Genomic DNA, 22,535 nt, shown 5'->3' with positions numbered 1-22,535 from the left:
AATTAATCTCAACCCTAACTGATATGTAATCACGGAATTTTTGGCTTTTTTTCCAATATTCTTCTTATTGGCTGTAGGTTGTTGGTTGTATAAAAAAATTAAATATGAAAAATTCATTCGATAATTCGGAGATTGAACTAAAGGTCGAAGTAAATGCTGAAGGAATAAAAATGAACAATTTTGAATATTCAGTTTTCTTTCAGATAATCTCATAAAATCCCATTTTTGAGATGATTTAATCTACAAGGTTCCACCAACAGAAGTGTTTTGAAGACTTTTCCTTCAACTTTTCTTTCAGATGTTCCTAGGATATCTAATAAATTCTCAATATCGAATTCAAAATCATTATAAGTACATATTTAATAAAACGAGTCTAGCCAATCTATATTTTCTTATTTTTTTTGAAACAGTCGGAGAGTGATTACTTCGATCTATAAAATCCATGAATGATAGTAAACAGATTGATGTCCGAGAAAGCTGTTACTCAATCGGATTTTGAAGCCAGATGTTTCTATTGCTTCTGAACCTTTTCCGAGTAGCATAATTGCATATTTTTTATGATCGAGCAATCCCAGCTTTCGTTGGCTATGGCAACTTCGTCAGGAAGTATTTTTATAGGATACGAGATACTTGATACAAAGAAATAATAATATTTGGCTCGCAGTACCAAAGCCTCCTATTAGCTACGCTAGTGTTTATACATATTTTCATTGTAGGCAAAATTTTCCAAAAAATGAAAAACAAAATGTTTAATTCACGAAAAATATATTCGTATCAACTGCGTCGAAAGATTCAGTCTTGTTTCGCTTTTTACTCGACTGCTATCAATAATTATGACCTGATTATACTTAATTATGAGGCTTATAAAAGTACCAGCGATAAAGCATACGGAAGTTGGTACTGACTTCGTTTACTGACCTAGCTTTGAACATACTGATGGAAGTGTGTTATAAACCATAATATATTGAGATACGACAACATTTTCTCACTTGACCTATAGATAACAAAAAAAAATACTAATGATATAATAAATTGTAGCTAGCAGATGTCTTCGTTTCGGGTAGGGAAATTTTGAAGAAAAATCTTTTTGGGAACTGGTGTCTGGTTTATTCAAAGTAACAGTTGATTTTCAAAATCAGTCGATATTTATCAGTTCGATATTTAACTTCGATCCCCGAGCTGGGAGAAATTTTCTAGTTACATGGAAACGTTAAATACTTCGCTGTTCGAAAAAATATCAATAGTGCAGTGTCAAAAATGATAACAGGATACAGTGAAAATTCTACACAAAACACCACTGGTTCTCTCTGAGCTTCTGAAAGGACTCACAGAGCCCTCGGAAAGTACAAGATGGAAAACATTGACATTGACATTTAAGGTTTTTAGCGTAGAATTCTTTGAACAACTTTGGAAACCTTCAAGAGTGGAGCAATGAATAACAATGCAAAATGTTCTGCATCATTGACCATATGAAGGATCCTTTTAAATGTATATATTTCAAAGAATCCATATTCACAATTAGGGCATTCTGTCTGCAACATTCAACAGATAATCCCATAAAAATTTTGAAGGGGGCTACGAAATTGTCGAAGGACTCTATTGAGACCACTATCAATGTATCATCTGCAAAAATCGCGATCATATTTCAACGTAAAATCTTGAGAAGGTAATTAATGTTTAAAAAGAAAATGAGAGGCCCCAACACCGAACCCTGAGGAACTCCGATATTAAATTCATAGGCAATATGACCTATTTCATGTGAACAACCACTTTTCTATCGGTTAAAAATTTCAGCTAATAATCTGAAACTCAACTGCAAAATCCCAAATTGAAATTTTTTTCAATTATGTATTCAGATATTAACTATAACTACAAGAATTATCGAATAGGAAATAAAGGTAACTATCTTCTTACGAACAACAAGTAGTCACCACATTTTCATTCATACAAGCAAGCCGTCGAGATCGCGAGTTACAACATCCGATTCTCCCGGTGCACTATTGGGCCCCCTTCTGTCATAACAACACTGTTCCGACCCCGACCCTGAGCTGCGAGTCAATTTGCATCAGAATGGACCGTTTCACGGGCTTGCGAACTTTCCTGCTACCAACGTTTCCACCGTCCGATGGAGGTGATCACAATTTATATATTTTAAGCGATATTGAATTGAGAACACCAAGAAGATTACATTTTTGACTTGATTACCTTAATTAACAGAACGCCAATGGGATTTTTTGCAACTTGCCAAATCAGAGAATACGCAAGATATGAATTAAAAAATTATCTAAGCCATTTCAATCCATTGTTGGGCTATCAGAACTTAGTCCTCATTATAATCATAATCAAATTATGTGCCTTAAAACTAGGAAAATAAAAAATGATATTCCATCAATTTCTCAACGCGATCTCTTCGAAAATCCTTCAGTTGATTTCTATACTAATACTTTTTAATAATATTGAAATAAAAGCAGTTATTATAAATGTTATAAATACGTACATGTTTCTTAGAAGAGTGAACTACCCAAAACTAGGATAGTTGGTGAAAAAATCAATGATTTTGAACTTTAAATGAATCCTAACATGGTTTTACTACTGTATAAGTGAGAGATCCGGAGATCATGGTGACTATGGACCAAAATTGATTTTGTCGTAACTAGGGATATAATCTAAATCTAGATCTAGAATTATTTAGTTGGAAAAGTGCTTTCTCACAGAAAATTCAAACTCAGGTGTAAAAATATTAGGGATTTAGAGCGACTACAAAACGAGGAAAAAAGTCTAAATTTTTTATTCTGTGATAAATGATACGCTACGCATTCCAATGTGACTCCCATTTTCTGCGCACCACTGGGAGGCAGTAATATGAAAGCTGATAACATAACACTTCACTCAATAAATCCCTTTCCTGGTGTACAGACGACACCACCAGTGCTCTTTTTTCTAGTTAGTAGTTAGTACCAACCTTCAAGAGATGCGTGTGAAAATTAAAAAAAAAAAAAGTTAAGTCTTGATCGGGATATTGAATGCTAAGTGACGCTACATTTGTTGTTGTTTGAAAAATGGATAAAAACTAATTTCGTGTAGATATTACTGATATTAGTAAAACACTGTTTATTATGTACAACTTTTTCAAAGAAAGCAATGGTTTGATAAGTATTATTCAGACTATCCTCAATCGACAACAATAGTTAAACGATGCTTCAGGGAAAGAAAATTGACTCTAATGAAGAATTGATTGCTGAGGTTGAAGCCTTTTCCGTAAGCAAAGACGAATCTTTATACAGTAAAGGTAGAGGAGCGTTGAAGTCATGTATCACTGATGTTTTTTCAGGAAACATTTACTTTACTGTTAAGGCCCTGTATTTATTGAGTGAAATGTTGTTCAATCAATCCTTCGTGCAGTGGAAAAGTCAAATTGATAAAGAAAGTTGCAATGCTGTATGTCTGCTCATGCATATCAATAATACTTTTATAGCAAGATCATATCTTTTTTATAGTGTGTTATAACTTATCAAACACTGATATTCGTTTTATATCTCTTTCCCGTTTCAAACTTCTTATCTATATCATTATTTGCAGTTTTTCTCTCATTCTGCCACATTTTATCGCCAAACTTTAAATCTCGACATCTAAAATATCGTTGAACTTCGGAAGCGCCAGGGATAGTGTACACAAAAAGTTGATTCCATTCTCTGAGTTATCTGTAGGGAGCACATTCATGTTTTCCAATACAAAATGTAAAATCTGTGATTTATAACGAAATAATTCAGATTTCGCCCTGATAACGATAATCGAAGTTCATTTTATAGTATGTGCGAACGTACAGAGGTGTTAGACGTGGGAAATTTTATGTGAAGTTTATGCAGGACTCGGCTTTTCCAGAGGAGATAAACATGTCCCCTGTGATAAGCAGGTGCGGATACCTAGTAAAATCCATTAGTGTTGAAGCGTAAAGTGATATTTTGCAACTTGCAAAGGCAAGAATATTCATGCGAACCAAATGAATTCCCGGAAGCTTTTATTCTGATTTTTAATTAGAAATTTAAATATTATCTTGCACATATATTCAACCCAAAGGATATGAAGGAATATATTCTATACATCTAAAGCTGAGTAGACATCTGAATGTTTATATCTCAAAATTTTGAACGCCAATGCTTGATGCTTCAAAACTTTTGACATCCAAGTTGTGAAGTTGAAAATGTAGGTGGTAAAACGATGGCCTGAAATTTTCAGTTTTTCACAGAGCTTCTCAATGAACAAAATCTGGCTCATGGTTTCGGAGATCATTAAAGAAAATTCTTGTTGAATAATTCGAAAAAATTTACAAAGTTACAAAGCTCTCAAATTCATGAAAGTCCGTCCGTCTGACCTTAAAAATGATAAATTTCGAATGAAAAAACATATAAACTTTAAATTTAAGGGTAGGTTCCGATATTGTATTTTAAATTTCAAAAATGCAGTTTCGATCGAGATGAAAATTTGCCTTTGTATGTGAAATAACAATTTCAAGCTTCGTGCAAAATATAATGTTAATCTCATAACCAGAACCATAGAAGAAGAATATTCGAAAAAATACTCAACAGATTTTTCGTTTATACAGGGTGTTCCTAAATTGGAGGTACAAAGGAAAATGAAAGATTCCTTAGCTCATTTTGAGAAAAAAGTTTTGTAAACATGGATTCGTGAACGCTTTGTTTTCGAGATACAGGGTGTTAAAGTTTGACTCCTTTTCAAGTATTTTTTCTCTCACAAGATATTCAACTTAAATTTGGTATATATCACAAATGGAAGTCTTCATCATGCGATTTTCTAATTTCAAATTCAAACCTACAGGGTGATATTAATTATGAACAGTGCCCGCTTCTTTCCTCCAGAACTTTTTTGGTGGAACACTGGTAGTTTAGAAAATGTAAATAGAAAATTTGGTCCAGTACTACACTTTTTGGTTTATTGTAGTTTTGCTACCGATTTCGAGAATAACTTTTCAACCGGTTATCTAGTAATTCTCAGGAAAATCTGAATCATTATGAAGATCCAGCTGTGATGAATAAATTGATTATATAAGTTTTGGTACTTATTTCCCCAATCTGCAGCGAAGATTAATAAAGATTCGATAAACTGGTATAATGATCACAAAAAAGGGAGACTTCAAAAACACTCTGTATCTCGAAAACGAAGCGCTTGTTTATAGGACTTTTTTTTTCTTAAAATTACTCAACAAATCTTTCATTTTCTTTTGTACCTCCAATTTAGAAACACCCTGTATTTATAATGAGCTTCGTGTTGAATTTTGTATTGACAGCGTCATCAGAACCACAGAATATCGAAAAGAATACACGTTTCAGTGACAACAGATCCCACTAACTAGATTCTGCAAGTATATTAAGAAATAACTATTTCAGCTATTATGTGTTATAAGAATAACTGAAAATTGAAGCAGAACATCAAAAAAAAAGAAACTGGGGAAAGCAAAAACGTGAAGTCATGAGGTTTTGAGTGATCTTTCATTTATGCGCCAATTTCACTCTTGAGTTATGTGGCGCATGAATTAACATGAGCTCAACAGCTCTTGACTTCACCTCAGTTTTCAATTGATTCCACAGATTTTGACTATAAAATTTCAGAGAGCGTTTGTATTTTTCTCTCTGACTATTTCAAGGTTCATTCTTCTACATAATAAATCAAACAGTTTTAACTGTTCAGTAATTTAGGGTGATCTAACAAGCAACCACTCTTTCCTAAATCTCGTAAACTTCCCAACAATTCTCATTCATTCCATAATCAATATCAGTCCGATAGCCCCCCCTTTAGAAAAGCTTCATCTATGGGCACCCCTACACGTGATTTCATCAGAAAAACCATATTTATGGCATCCGTCGGCAGTAATTTTTTATTGAGTGTAAACGATATGGCCCTCAAGCCGTTCGAGACATTTCGAACTCTTTATTAGCAGAGAAATGAATTGAAATTCTAAATTTAATCGAACTAGCACTTCTTCGTTCACGAATTCTATTCCGTTTTCCAGGGAGCAGAGTCTAATAGAAAGCATAGTTCGTGACTTGAATCGACCATTCGAATTGGTATCGTGATATCGATTTTTAGTATTCAATATAATGAAGCTTGTTCCTATTGTCAAACGAAAAAATGGATAAAGGGTGCGTCATCGCTTTGCACTTCTAAGAAAGTTGAGAAAAAATTGGTGGTGTCAAGAGATTTATTGTGATGTCATTCATTGTTGTCGGTTATTCAATCTATACAAGAGGCTCTGATGAATCGATCTTCCTGTAATCCAGGCATCAACAAAAATGTGATTATTTTACAAACTAAATCAACTGAGACCAATCTATCCTTTCGAAAATAATAGGCATTTTTTTTCGATGATATGTTTGAAGTTTTTTGGTACTGGTGATGAAGCGATTAACATAAAAATTTTTCATTGAGATTGTAATATTTAGGCATCACTGGTTTAATGCAGATGGCGGTGCCAGTATTAAATTCATATGATTTTTAGTTAGTACCAACCTTCAAACGATACGATTCAAACGATTTGACAGCATTCCGACCCTTAGTTTGTGTGCTATTGCGAGATGCAAGATAAGATGGAAAAAAAAGAATTTCGTGTGCTGATATATTTATATTGCTTTTTGAAGGGAACAAAATACAGTTGAAGCAAAATCATGGCTTGATGAAAATGAAACCATCATTGATTGGTATGCAACGTGGTGAAATGAGCACCGAAGACGGTGAACGTAGTGGACGTCCAAAAGAGGCTATCTCCGACGAAAAAATCAAAAACTTCACAAAATAATTTTGAATGACCGTAAAGTGAGGTTGATCGAGATAGCAGACATTGTGAAGATATCATCTGAACGTGTACATCATATCATTCACGAATATTTGTACACGAGAAAGCTTTGTGCAAAATTGGAGCTCACAATCGATCAAAAGCAACAACGTGTTAATGATTCTGAACTGTGTATGAAGCTGTTCAAGTGCAATAAACCTGAATTTTTGCATCGATATATGACAATGGATGAAACATGGCTCCATCATTTCACTCCGGAGTCCAATCGATAGTCAGCTGAGTGGACTACACACGATGAACCGAATACAATGCGAGGAAAAACACATTAGTCAACTGGCAAGGTTATGGCATCAGTATTCTGGGATGCGCAAGGTATTATATTCATTGATTACCTCCAAAAGGGCCAGACCATCAACAGCGATTATTATATAGCATTATTGCATCGTTTAAAGGATGAAATCGTTAAAATCGGCCCCATTTGAAGAAAAAAAGGTGCTGATGTTCCATCAAGACAATGCGCCGTGTCACAAATCAATGGAAACAATGGCAAAATTGCATGAATTGGGCTTCGAATTGCTTCGGCATTCACCGTATTCGCCAGATCTGGCCCCCAGCGTCTTTTTCCTGTTCTCAGACTTCAAAAGAATGCTCGCTGGAAAGAAATTTAGAGCCAATGAAGAAGTAATCGCTGAAATTGTGGCCTATTTTGAAGCGAAAGACAAATCGTACTACAAAAATGGTATCGAAAAGTTGGAAGATCGCTATAATCCCTGTATCGCCATCGATGGCAAATATTATGTTGAATAATAAAATCGAATTTTGCCAAAAAATGTAGACCGGGTTGCTTCTTTTCGAAAGTTATCGTGTAATCAAATTTGAAAACGGATTCGTTACCAGTGAATCACACCTTATCATTTGTGATCATTCCTGGCTCAAAATTCGAGCAGATATCATGACGACATAATAAGGCGAACTGTTCGGAAATGACCTCTTGAAAATATAAAATATCGGTAGAACTTCGTACAACAAATGTATTGTTTTTTGCTCCTTCAGACGAATCACTACAAAGTGATCATTATAACGAACACCATCTGGAGATATTTCACACCAAAATTCAGACACATAATAGGGCGATGAAAGAAATATTAGGTGACATTCTAATAATATGGATGACACACATGATACGCTTTCACCTCCAAAAAACTGACGAAATATATAGGGCTTGAAGGTATACGTTTTTAAAGGTACTCATCGAATTCCTTCATTGAAAACTGTGTAATTACTTTGTTAAGAGAAAGAAATGATGTGGAACACACTAGTCACCCGTTTCTATTTATGTCCTTGTACAGTTTCGCCATGACAGTTTTATCACCCTATTCAATTTACCACCTTACTCATAGTCATTTGTTATTTAAAGTAGACCACACAGCTTTGGACAAAGCAGCACCAAAATAAAGTGTAAGAAAAGCGCGACTAACTCAACTTGGTTTCACGAAATTAAATCAGAGAAGACTAATTCGATAACTTGAGGATGGGTAGGTACTTTAAAAATGGATGTATTCACAGGGTGGACAGAAATACAATAGTTTGGTGTGTGCTCATAAAGTAACGTGTAACATTCTTTATTAGTTTAATTAATAATCTTATCAAAAATACTTATTGTCTAGCGGCAATTGGTTTGAATGTAACACCCTGTACTTTGTTACATTTTTAGATTAATCAAAATGAGCTGTTTCCAATATGTTTGGTACTTGTGGTCTAGCAGACAGAATATGAAAGAAATTATTTCTTATTTTTATACAGTTTTATTAATTTAAAAATGTAATCAACTACAGGGTGTTACATTCGAACCAATTGCCGCTAGACAATTAGTATTTTTGATAATATTGTTAATTTAACTAATAAAGAATGTTACGCGTTGTTACTTTATGAGCACATACAAAACTATTGTATTTTTGTCCACCCTGTACCAATTGGAATCAACATGTGATACATTTTTGGAATCAGCTCAGCTAGAGTAATCCGAAAATTGAGACAAAATGGGGTGTTCCATTTAAAAAAAAATTACGGTGACGTTATTACTCGAAAGTAATTCACCCTGTTTTTAGATTATTATATTAAACTACGGTAAATTAAAATAAAAAATCGACGTGTTTCAGGATTATTTCTTAAAATGGTATGTTTAGGTGAAAATGAATTGGTTCCATACTTTACGGACACAGTGTATATACCTAGTAACATATAGAAAAGGAGAAGACTGTTTCAAAATAGAAAATTTATTTTGGAGAACGATCAATTCAAACTGGTTTTCATAAAAATGAATTTTTGGTTACCTGTTGGGATTCTAAAAACCAATTTGAAGAATTACAGGTTGAAGCCCCTTTTTTCTCGATTGATTGAAAATAAAGAATTTTCCAATAGGAGGTTTCATTTTGAAGAACCTATTATCTGAGCAGCTGTCACTTTGAAGCTGTTATCTTTTGGACATTTGTCAAGATAAAACTACGCCATTACTAAAAAATGGAAAGATACAGGCTTCAACAATGCACTGACAATTTCTAGTTTGTAGGTCTTTAAGTTCGAAAGTTATCGTTTTCCTCTTGAACTATTCCAAAGGTTCTTTATCGAAAATAATAAACTAAAATGGCTGAATCCGAAAGACCCTTCCAACTGAGATCATCAGCTTACAGCTCAGGTTAGCTCGACTATAAGCAGTCCAATATAATGATGAAAATTTGCGATTGCATTGGCGTAGAACAGCAATGCGTCAATGTCTAAGACGGGATTTGAATCAAAATTTATGGAACCTCCATATTCTACGAATGGATGGAATGGAATGGAATATTCTGCAATGCCGTAGGCTGTTTTCCCTCACGTACATGTTTTTCTGAGTTATGTTCCTTATGGGGATAACTTTTTGCCCGAACGTTGGGGTTTGTGCGAGAACTTTTTCATATCGATACTGACACGTCTGTTCATAACACTTTTATTGAAAGGGGAAAAGCCTAGGGGAATTTTCTGAAGGTGAACTGAACGAGTTGCTGGAAACGAAGTGTGGAAACCACAAGTTCGGGGAAAGAGTCGCGTTCAGAGTTGGATTGGGGATATTTTGCAGGGAAACTCAGGAAAAAATCAATTCAGACAATGTGGAAAAAGAGCGAATTAAAGAAATATAAAAATATAATTAAACAAAGAAAATGAGGAAATTGTTGTTTTGATATTGATGATGAACTATTGTTAGATAGTTATTTGGGCTGTTTCCATCATGTGTGCGGTTGGATGTTTCCGACTTTTCGGGAAGCATTCGCCTGCCGTCTTCAGGGTGGTGGTCCTGAGAAGGACCAATTGGGTGGTTCTGAGAAGAACCGTTTGCCAAACTCGGTCTGTCTGGACTTGTACGCACCATACTTTTTTCCCCAATCGGTCCTTCTCAGGACCACCACCCTGAAGACGGCAGGCGAATGCTTGCCGAAACTTCGGAAAAATCCAACCGCACAGATGATGGAAACAGCCCAAAGAACTAATAATTACAAAAATGAGGAAAGTCCTGACGAAAAATCAGAACTTTAAAAACGATATGCGTCCTTAGAAATCACATAAATGTATATTATAGGTATATATGTGGTCTCCAAGGGATCAATTGTTCTGATTACAGTATCCCATAGAGTAATAAACAAAAATGGAGAAAGTATACGCAATTTTCACATGTGCCCAACATAGTTAGATTACATTGTCGGATTGTGATATAATTTAAATCCACAATTTTACCATATTATTATGTATGAAATGTTTGGAATCTGATATTTTTCCTAATTGTCGAATTTATATAAACAGAATACTTATTATTTTCTGTATCTACCTGCTGAAATCCATGGTTTGACAACTTTTGCTCTCCTAGTGTCATCGGTTTTTTCACGTCGTTTGGCGAACTTGAAGTTCGTTTTCTGAATTTCTGTTTTTTTTTCAGGTATTTATAATAATAATAATAGTTTATTGTGGTACACAAACATAAATGTCGATATACTTTGAATTAATATGAAACGTTGATTCATTATGGGACTGAAGAACTGTTTTCTTGGGGAGAAACCCGCGAATTGAGAGTGAAATATCGTATCAATGATATGTTTTCATTTTCGCGCGCTTCATGTCAAATTTGATAGTTCATGTTAGGGACAAAATTCGCTCACTGAAAATTACGTATGCTCCCTCTATCTATGTTCATTACTTGTCGCATCTATTGTCAATGGAATATTAGGTTTAATTTTTAGATAATATTCTGCTCGTAGTTTCTATGGTTCTGATAACTATATTAACACGATTGCATTCTGCCATCCCAATTTTTCATATGAATTTGGTTGTATTTTAGTGATAGCACGTACATTGTCTCTCTATACTTGTTTTTGTCTCTCGAGGTCTCCAAACCGTCACTTTGTGTGATCATATCTCCACACTATGCCTTGTAACATGTGACACCAACTGCCACTTAAGTTTTGTTATTCTACTCATGATGTCAATTACCCTGGTCTTTTTTCGTATTTCGGTGTTCGGAATTATGTCCCTTAAGCTTATACCCAGCATAATCCTTTTCATGGCCCCTTGAGTTACTCTCAGTTGTTCTGCAACTTCGTTATTGCCATAGTTTCTAGACCATAAGTTGCCACTGCAGCTGTCGTAGGTTTTGCGTTTTAAGTGTAGAGGAATATTTTTGTCCTTAAAGATGACACTCAGCATCAACTCAACTGGAACATTCCTTGAGCATTGTGGCTGTGTGGCAACTTTTCAAGGATCCAAACCCAATGTCGCATTTATTCATTAAAACCCTTTATACATCTATCTATAATAAGGAAAGACCTCAAATCTAGGGAATTTTCAAACATTTGTAAACTGTAAACACGAAATTTTCCATCTCTACATTCGAATGACAATTAATTCCAAATTGAACTCCCCTCTCAAAAGAGGGTAGAATCAATTGCACAATTCGTCGAATCAAGTGGACGGAAGGATCAATGGAGGAATTCAAATATCAATCTCTAGAAGCTCAACCTCTCGTGGGAATAAGTTAAGTGTTCCGAACGGGAAGGATTTAAATTGAATTCGATATCGTGGCAGCACGATGCTTCTTTGTGCTCCTCGGAAGCCGCCCTATTACCATCGGGGAAAACTCCAAATGAAAAGCACTCAGTGTGTAATCTAGTTCCCTTCTATGAAAACACGTAACGCTTGCGTGAACAATAAGGCTGAATGAAAGGATTTCACCCCGTTTGCCTCAATTTCCGAACCATTAGACGCAATATGTATCCAGCACGGACACTCTGTCGTTGTGCATTACATGAATTACTGAATAAGGAACTTACAAATTCCACAATACTCAACTCCAATGGCTGTTGAACTTCTAGATTACGTTCGCGTATTATTTCGTATTATGAAAGATATTCATTTCTCTGTGCTTTACTACATCTTGAATTTGCCAATTTGATAATTAATACAGCCTGGAAAAACATCAACATGTAGTCAGAACCTTCTGAGTCTAAGTTTATCGATTCATTTAAAAATTTGTTGTATATTTTAATCAAAATAATTTTGATTTTTCTCCTTCTAAATGTAACATGTAAATTTTCAAGTTCTCCTGGATAATTTTGTAGAGCTTTTTCTTCTCTATGCTTATTTCTATGTACAACATGTGAAATTTTGTTTGGCTTGTAAATGACGTAATACTGCCTTCTTCTGGCTTCTTTTTCTAGCATTCTGGTCCAGACTGACAGTCACAACTCTTTGGCGACCACCCGTCAGGCTGAAAACAAGATGTTGGTAAACGTTTGTAAGCGCTCACTTGACTTTTTCACGCATTCTCACCTCTGAACAGGATCTTGGGGATCCAATACCCGTTTTGCAATAGATGGCTGTAGCGGTAAGTGGTAGTCGAAATGAATACATCGTAGATGTCATACCATGAGCTTAGGTGTTTGTTAACATAACGCCATCGAAATATTAGTCGAATTGTGTCTGCATCATAAGGTTATTCTCGGTTAAACATGTCAGTTAACGTGCCAAATTCCCATCATTTGCGAAAGGTTTTAATTTTCTGCTTTAATATTAAGTATTCTGCGGCTGAGGCTCATCGAATGCTCTCAAATACCTTTGGCGAGGCCGCTTTTAGTGAAAGAACGCGCCTAGAGTGGTTTCAACGCTTCAAGAACGGTGATTTAGACGACCGAAGACTAGGAAGATAAGGTTTTCGAAGATGCAGAATTAGAGATATTACTTGATCAAAACTGGTATCAAACGTAACAAGAATTGCCAGGATCGTTGGTAGTGACGCAACAAGCCATTTCAAAACGCCTGAAAATTATGGGAATGATTCAGAAACAAGGAAATTGGATGCCGTACGAGTTGAAGCCGATAGATGTTGAACGGCGTTTGTTTGCTTGTGAATAGCTTCTTGCAAGGTAAAGACAGAAAGGATTTCTGCATCGCATTGTGACTGGAGGCGAAAAATCGGTTCATTAGGATAATCCCAAGCGCTGAAAATCATGGGGATATTCTGGCCTTGCTTCCACGTCGACGGAAGAATCGAATATTCAAGATTCCAAGGTCATGCTCAGTATTTGGTGGGACCAGCACAGCGTAGTGTATTTTGGATTGTTAGAACCAACTGAAACCATCACAGGCGATCTTTATGCGTTTGAACCGAACATTGAAAGACAAACGGCCGCAATACAACGAGAGACATGATAAAGTGATTTTACAGCATGGCAATGCTCGACCCCATGTTGCGAAAGTGGTCAAGACATACTTGGAAAACATTGAAATGGGGAGTCCTAACTGACCCGCCGAATTCTCCAGACGTTGCTTCCTCGGACTATCACTTGTTTTGATCAATGGCACATGGCCTGGTTGGCCAGAACTCCGGTCTTATGAAGAACGCGATATTCGTACGCTGCCCGAAAGATAGGAGGAAATAGTGGCCAGCGATGGACCGTATTTTGAATCATAAATATATAACCAATTTTTACAAAGAAGCCTTGAATTTCGGAAAAAAACGCCAAAAGCAAAGTTGTACGCCTATGTATATCCGTGACACGTGAGATTTGAGTACCAACATAAAATAATAAAATATAACCATGAAATATGAGTGAATCTGAGATATTCTCCCACGAATTTGTTCTACAAGGTATGTATCGCAGAAAGAACAGATTTTCACAGAAGTAAAGGAACAAAAATAAACTTTCCTCTGAGACTACTTGTATTAATATCAATGTAAAACAGACCAAACAGTTCAGAATCGATACTGTTATGATATTACCCTGAACCATTATTCAGAATATCTCGGACATCCCCTCGAGCACAAGATATATCTTCAGATACCAACTGGTTCTTCTATCAAAGGGTCAAACTCAATTACCTATAACAGTTTGCAACACTCTCTTGACAAGGTAAACGCGTTTTCCTTCGCAAAAATGTGTTCCTGTTCCAACGAATCGACCCGAAAGATCATAACTCATGCCAGATGCTGCCCGGCCGAATGTCAACGTTTTTGTTTCTTTGGTGCCTAAAATTACACCCGGTTAACGGTTTCTGCGCTCTCCTGCATTAAATTTCGATATTATAAATTGCCGACGGGATGATTTACGACAGTCAGAGAGCAAAACGGAATGAAGTTGCCTCATTTTGTGGATTCAGGTGTATTGCTTTTGATGATGTGCCTTTTGGAACGTTCTTTGTGAGCGCGGCTTCAGTTTTTAGATGTTTTGAGGAGACAAATTGTTGTTACATGTGATTTGGTGAAGTAAGAGATGGACTTGAAACATTTTGGATCGATATTTTATGCGAGTTTGTTCAATTGCACTTATAATTACTACCTAATGTTTGTCATTTTCGAATTTTGAGTCTAAAATAGGCCTAAACCATCAGCTGGGACCATAGAGTGATAAACATGGATAGAGGAAGGTTACGTAATTTTTACATGTCCCCAACATGGTTAGATTACGTTGTCGGATTGTGATATATTTTCAAATCCACAATTTTACTCTACCGTTATAAATGTATATTACATTGAATGAAATATATTTATTTAAGTGATTCCCGATTAATTATGCAATTTTGAATATTTGGAATCCGATATTTTCACTAATTGTCGAATTTATAGTAAGCAGAGTATTTATTATTTTCTGTATCTACCTGCTGAAATCCAAGGTTTGGCAACTTTTGCTCTCCTAGTGTCTTCGGTTGTTTCAAGTCGTTTGGCGCGTTTGAAGTTTGTTTTCTGAATTTCTGATATATTTAGGTATTTATTCCAATATATTTTGAGTTAATATGAAACGTTGATTCACTATGAGACATAGGAAGTGCGTTCTTTGTGAAGAAACTCGCGAGAATCGAGTAAAATATCGTATCATTGATATATTCTCATTTCCGCGCTTCATGTCAAATTTGACAGTTCATGTTGGGGACAAAATTTGCTTACTGAAAATGAATTTTTTCATAAGAATCCCATGAACTCATGAACCGTTGAGGTTTTACCCAAGGTATGGCATAGTGCTGAAATTGTCATCAAAAAAGCTATCTAATGATGCAATAATATACTGGGTGTGCTTTTTGAAATAAGGAAGTAGTAGTCGGTTTCCAGTATAACAGGAAGTTGTAGAGATCTGAAAATATTCTAGGGAGAAAGATCATTGTCTCAAACCCCAACATGCAATTTTTCAGCACAAAATTATTACCAATTTTCCATAAACTCCTAATAGGCCATCACAGCTAATCACCCTGTATATGGGTGAACGAATCCGCAATACTTTCTGACCTGGTATATGTGCTTTCCTGGTGTTTTTTCTAAATGATTTATACTGTTATATCTCCATGTGACCAAATTATTCTATTTCTCATTTTTTCTTCAACTGGGATTAGTTTTCCAAAAATTAATATTTCAAAATTGAAATCATTTTTAGTATTCGTAATTCATACCTAATATTGTGAAACTATTAGAATGCAAAATAGCAACTGATATGCACGACATCCATAATATAGTATCTCACATAATTTGCGTCGCACAAACTTTTTTATTTATACGAATTTTGTATTCTCCACATTCCATCATGAGATCTTTGGGAGAAAGTAAACAATATTTCCTCTGAAATGATTCCAAAAATCCATCATTGCAATCAATAAATGAAATTCATTTAGCTTAGAATTCATATCACAACAAAGCGCATCCACCATAAAATACCCATCCAATAATAAAATCACATTTTTCGTTCAATTATTATCATTCATTAAACGTTGAAATTTAATCACATAAACCTGAAATCTAGCTCATAATAAAACCTACTAAAATATCCACCTCTCAAATGGAACCCGAAGCTGTTTTTCCACTCAGTGGCAGGAAACAAATGCTCGGCATTCGGCACATACACATCCTGCTGAATGTGAACCAGGGAAACTGTCGCATATTTGCTTAATTGAGAAGAGTACTCCCGGATCCTGTACGCAAATGGCGGGACATATTCATCCCGCCCTGGGGAACACAATTCGCAATTACGTAGACCCAGAAGTTTCGCGCTTTATGACTTTGTGTTTCAAGGACCATCCTACAAATTTACTATATGAATGATACTGGTCGCAGTGTTTATTCGAATTTATATTCATCAGAATTAATTTAGTTCGGAATGTTGTTGATTATTAGTGTTGAGGGTTTTTCACTTTCACTGTATATTCACCCGACTACAGGAATTTTGGAGAATATACGCTCAGCTAGAAGTAGTTTCATTTTACATTTGTAGAGAATAAATTCTGTCATTATTTCATGACTCAGAGTAGTAATCATAGATAGAGGGAGCATATGTCATTTTCAGTAAGCAAATTTTGTCCCTAACATGAACCATCAAATTTGACATGAAGCGCGCGGAAATGAAAACATATCAGTGATACGATATTTCACTCAATTCGCGAGTTTCTCCACGAAGAACTCACTTCTTATATCCCATAGTGATTCAACGTTTCATATTAACTCAAAATATATTGAAATAAACACCTCAATATATCAGAAATTCAGAAAACAAACATCAAGCGTGGCAAAAGACGTGAAACAACCGATGACACTAGAAGAAAAGTTGCCAAACCTTGAATTTCTGTAGGTAGATACAGAAAAAAATAAATATTCTGCTTATTATAAATTCGACAATTAGGGAAAATATCGGATTTCAAATATTCAAATTTGTATATTCAGTCGGGAATCACTCAAATAAATATATTTCATTCAATGTGGATTTGAAAATATATCACAATCCTACAACGTAATCTAACCATGTTGGGGATATGTAAAAATTGCGTATACTTCCTCTATGTTTATTTTTTATGATCAATTCCAATGATAAAATTTCAACCGACGTTTTCACAGTTAATATTTTGGAATGTGTAGAATTCAAAAATTGAATAAACAGAATTTATTCGCTATTCATATGAAATTTGAAGAACCCAGCAGATTTCCCACTATGGTTTATTATTTCCTCTTTCAACTCGAAATAACGTGAAATTCGTGAACGAATTTTTTTTATTCCACAAAATTTGGAACCCGTTATTATTTTATCACAAAATCCATAGCTCAGGACTTCTTTAAGTTTCTGAAAAATTCGAATAGACGCATCGTATCCTCGAAATAATTAATTTTCTGACTCCTTTAGGGTGACTTGATTCATTAAGTGCGATATTGGTGACAGTTCATAATAAATCTTCTTGTCTTTGTTCGACAAAAAGTTTACGAAAAATTCATAGGGTAGTTAGGGAAAATTCCATTAAGATAAGAAAGAGATAAAGAAAGTTTCAACCACAAAAAATATGTGATGGCCATAATAATTTCTTCACTTCTTTGTTCTTATATTAGGAAAAAATTCAATCTATCACAAAATAAGAAACCCAGATTACTCAACTTGAACAGTATCTAAATAATGCTCATCGGACTATGAAGTCCTGAAATTCTTTCTAATGATTATGCAGGTGAAATACAAAATTTATTTTACTCAGACGTTTCCATAATTTTTATGGCATATAGTGACTTTTGAGAATCGTTTGTAATTCTTTTGAACTACAAATCTATGTCAGTTGATGACTCTTATCATTTACTTACGAGCAATGTACCCTAAGCGATATTTCATTTATCATGAAATTTGGTGGATGCGCTTCGTGTTCAGAATTACATTTTTCATGAAATATATCAACGATAATCTCAATTATGTCAAGGTATAATTATTTGAACACTTTTGTTCCGAATTATTTTTGAATGTTCAGAAATAATTGATAATTAGTTCATAATTAACTATTTCATCAATTTAAGTGCATCACAATTCAACTGATAGTTCCTGTGATTTATGCATCGAATACTAAAATTAGTTTCCAACAATATGAAAAGATATTGAGAAAGGCCTCAAAAATCATAAGGATTATTATTCTATCTTACTCTAGGAAGTTTGATAATTTTTGCTAATAAATTTTGTTTCCAAAAAATGCAACTAATAATTTCATATTTTTCTTTTTCAAATGATCATACATTGTTTTGTTAGATACGAAGGAATAACATGTTTGAAATAGTTCAGAATCCAGATTGCCATCGCGATTAAACTTTGAATATCGTATGTATGCCTGGCTCTTCGGGAATGCTCGACGTCTGCACGCAACCCCAAATACACTAACAAGTCGGACGGTAGTGCATTACGGGTTGCCTGAATATAGGAGTTGAATTCGCGTCAGAATGGAGTTAGGTGGTTTGAAATGCTCATATAATATTAGTAGTTTCTACAACATGCGATTCAAATTTATGAATTTCATGTTGTTTTTTCGTTATAACAAACCGATTGAGTGAACGAATTTTTCGTATTTGTGTATTGTGTTTTTATGTGTTAATGCTTAAAGCAAATTCATCTGAATCAACGATATCTCACCAACTAATTTCTGTTTCTCACACATGAGTCGATGAATTCTTTATCGAAACTAGAATGTTGATATGAAAACAATTTATTAATGTCGCTAATGGGAACGAATTCAGTAGTATTCAGGGTAGTATAAGGAACCTTTAACCTTATACAAGACATGTACCTATAACCTTTGCCAGAACGTCTGAGAAGTCTAACAAAGACTCGAAAGAGCAAAAAATAAATACCACATGAAATTTTAATACGTTCAATCTCCTTACAAGATTGAATTTCAAATCGATAACTCATTTCGTGAGAAACTAATTTTCCATCCATGAAACTTCGACGAAACTTGTTAAATCAATTCCCTTCATACCTATCATGTGTTAATATAGTCGATATCTATTCCTTTGGTAGGTATAGTGTTTATGTTTTGAAATATTCAAATAATAAATTTTGCGAAATTAAGGCGTTTCATTGAGCTGATGGAGTTTTTTATAAATATAGTAAGCTAAATCGGAACCTTATACTGAGGGTCCCTAAAAGTGTTTATAAAAACAGTGTGAAAAAAGCAAAAAATCAAGATTAACCTCGATATGAACGTTAATATAAACCGTCATCGGCTAATAACTTTGATGCTTTAAGTGCCTCAGTTTAGTATTTACTGAACGAAATATTACTGAGGCAATTAAAGCATCGAAGTAATCAGCCGACGGCGGTTGAAAAAAAATTTCTTCAATTTCTTCAATAATATCTTCAGGCCTCGACATAGCAACGTTAGGGCACATGACATATTGTGATGCATTTGAAATGTATGCTGAAGCTTGCTAAAGTGACACAAGATTTGCATTAGTAGCGACATGTTATGGAAATACGATGAATGTTTCAAGCCAAGCTCGAAATCAAATTTGGTTACCAATTGGCGAAGGCGCCGGTCTACATACCCGTAGTTCTACTTTCGACCGCATAGATGGCGGCAGTCAGTGCGCGGACAACTTGGCTTATACTCATACTTGTTATCGTATACGTATTTGAATTTTACACAAGGATTAAAATGAAACTGAATTTCTCATCTTCCTTGTGAACAATAATATACCTACAGTACAGACATGTTCTTGCATGAGAAAAAAGAACATCAAAAGTTTTCGAAGAAACGCTAAATCTGTGATTTTGAACAAATGACCCATGGCATATTGGTAATCACTCAGAGTAATAAACAGATAGAGGGAGCATATGTTATTTTCAGTAAGCAAATTTTGTCCCTAACATAAACTATCAAATTTGATTGAAGCGCGCGGAAATGAAAACATATCAGTGATACGATATTTCAGTCAATTCGAGAGTTTCTGCACAAAAATCGCACTCCTTATGTCCTATATTGAATTAACGTTTCATATCAACTCGAAATATATCGAGATGAATACCTAAATATATCAGAAATTCAGAAAACAAACTTTGAGCGTGCCAAACGACGTGATACAACCGATAACACTTGGAGAGCAAAAGTTGCCAAACCTTGGATTTCAGCAGGTAGATACAGAAAATAATAAATATTCTGCATACTATAAATTCCACAATTAGGAAAAATATCAGACTCCAAATGTTCAAATTTGTATATTTAATGGGAAATTACTCAAATGAATATATTTCATTCAATATAATACACATTCATAACGATAAAGTAAAATTGTGGATTTGAAAATATATCACAATTCGACAACGTAATCTATAACCATGTTGGGGACATGTAAAAATTGAGTATACTTCTGCTATCTATGTTTATTACTCTATGGGAAATCCATAACCGAAATTTGAGTTTTCTGGGATCCCAAGTAAACCAAAGTGATAAATGTTTAATTGGCGATAATTCGCACAAAAAAAAGAAGTAAATCAATCAATTACTCGAAAACCGCTAGAGATAGGGACAAGGAACTGAATACATAAATGATCAAGATGCTTTACGGAAAGTAGCAAGTAGTAATAATATACAGGGTGTTCAATTTGAAATATCGAAGTTGTTAGTACTTTTTGATATAACCGCAGCACTGAAAATATTTAAGATCGATAGAGCAGTCCTTTGTACTAAAGAAGCCCAATTTTAAAATCGTACCTTTCGTTCAACGTAAAAGTGTAGGGTACCATTGAACGTGGCCCACCCTGTATATCACCCTTGAATTGAAGGTGACTATGTTGACGAATGAAGTCAAATTTTACGAAAAAATATGTTTTTACTTGTTAGGCCCGGTACTTATTGAACGTTACAACCATACCAACCCTCAAAAATTCATTCCGACCACCAACTTGATTTATACGCATAGAGAAGGAAACGACAATTTGTGCAATGTCGCTATTTCGAATTTACCCCAAAACGTATCGGCTCAAACACCGGGCCTATCGGCCACGTATCGGAAACGCGAAATAACCGGCACACAGCCCATAAATTATAATCCCCGCGGTTAATTTTCGGCATGATTTACTTCCCTACGCCTAAACGTAGCGGAATTATAAATTACGCCAGGGGTTAATTTTCAATTTTATGGAGTTTCGGACGGATTCGAATCTTCGCATAAATTCCCGGTTCGAGGAGGCATTTCCGTCAACAACGAGCTGCTACCCCTTTTGGTGAATGAGTTGAGAAATTTGGTGAGATAATATGGGGTTCGGTATACCGCAAAACCGTTTTGCTTTGGACATTTTGGAATATATCCAGATTCCATATTTTCAACAAACAGAAAATTCAGTAAAAATACGAGGAAGTGAAGGGTGTTTTTTTTAGAGCTATAGAACTTTAAATTGCAATAAAACAACGATGGATTATTTGATTGACATGAATTTTATTTATCCGCAAGATAAACTTGTGGCATTACATTTTAAATATGATTTCTGGCATATGACCGCCACGGCTGGCTCGGATGTAGTCCAATCTGGACGTCCAGTTTTCGATTATTTTTTCCAACATTTGTGGCCGTATATCGGCAATAACACGGCGAATGTTGTCTTCCAAATGGTCAAGGGTTTGTGGCTTAACCGCATAGACCAATGAAAGTAGTCTAGCGGTGTTAAATCATAAGATCTTGTAGGCCAATTCAAAGGTCCAAAACGTGAAATTAGGCGGTCAGCAAACGTGTCTTTCAATAAATCGATTGTGGCACGAGCTGTGTGACATGTTGCGCCGTCTTGATGGAACCACAGCTCGAGGACATCATGGTTGTTCAATTCAGGAATGAAAAAGTTAGTAATCATCGTTTTTGAAGAAGTACGGACCACTACGTCCATTTATCTTTTATCGCACTTCTGGTTGATTGACTACGTCAACAAGAAAAAACTGCCGCATTTGGAGTGAAGCTGATCCTCAAGTGTATGTCGAAACACCGTTACATCCAGAAAAACTGACTATTTGGTGCGCTTCATGGGCTAGTGGAATCATTGGTTCGTACTTCTTCAAAAACGATTATGGCCAGAACGTTACAGTCAATGGTGATCGGTATAGAGCCATGATTACTAACTTTTTCATTCCTGAATTGAACAACCAAGATGTCCAGGAGCTGTGGTTCCAACAAGACGGAGCAACATGTCACACAGCTCATGCCACAATCGATTTATTGAAAGACACGTTTGGTGACCGCCTAATTTCACGTTTTGGACCTGTGAATTGGCCTCCAAGATCTTGTGATTTATCACCGCTAGACTACTTTCTGTGGGGCTATGTAAAGTCATTGGTCTATGTGGATAAGCCACAAACCCTTGACCATTTGGAAGACAAGACAACGTTCGCCGTGTTATTGCCGATATACAGCCACAAATGTTGGTGACAGTCATCGAAAATT

General features: G+C 35.2%; 1 protein-coding gene across 5 annotated transcripts in view; it reads right to left on the bottom strand.

Moving 5' to 3' along the window:
- The window catches only part of LOC123677155 (protein sickie), a 190,000-nt gene that overhangs the window by 73,234 nt on the left and 94,231 nt on the right, over window positions 1-22,535 (bottom strand). The window lies entirely within an intron of this gene.

Source organism: Harmonia axyridis, chromosome 3 (genome assembly GCF_914767665.1).
Source record: "Harmonia axyridis chromosome 3, icHarAxyr1.1, whole genome shotgun sequence".
NCBI lineage: Eukaryota > Metazoa > Arthropoda > Insecta > Coleoptera > Coccinellidae > Harmonia > Harmonia axyridis.
Note: the sequence above shows the minus strand (reverse complement) of the source record. Positions and strands in the feature narration are given on the sequence as shown.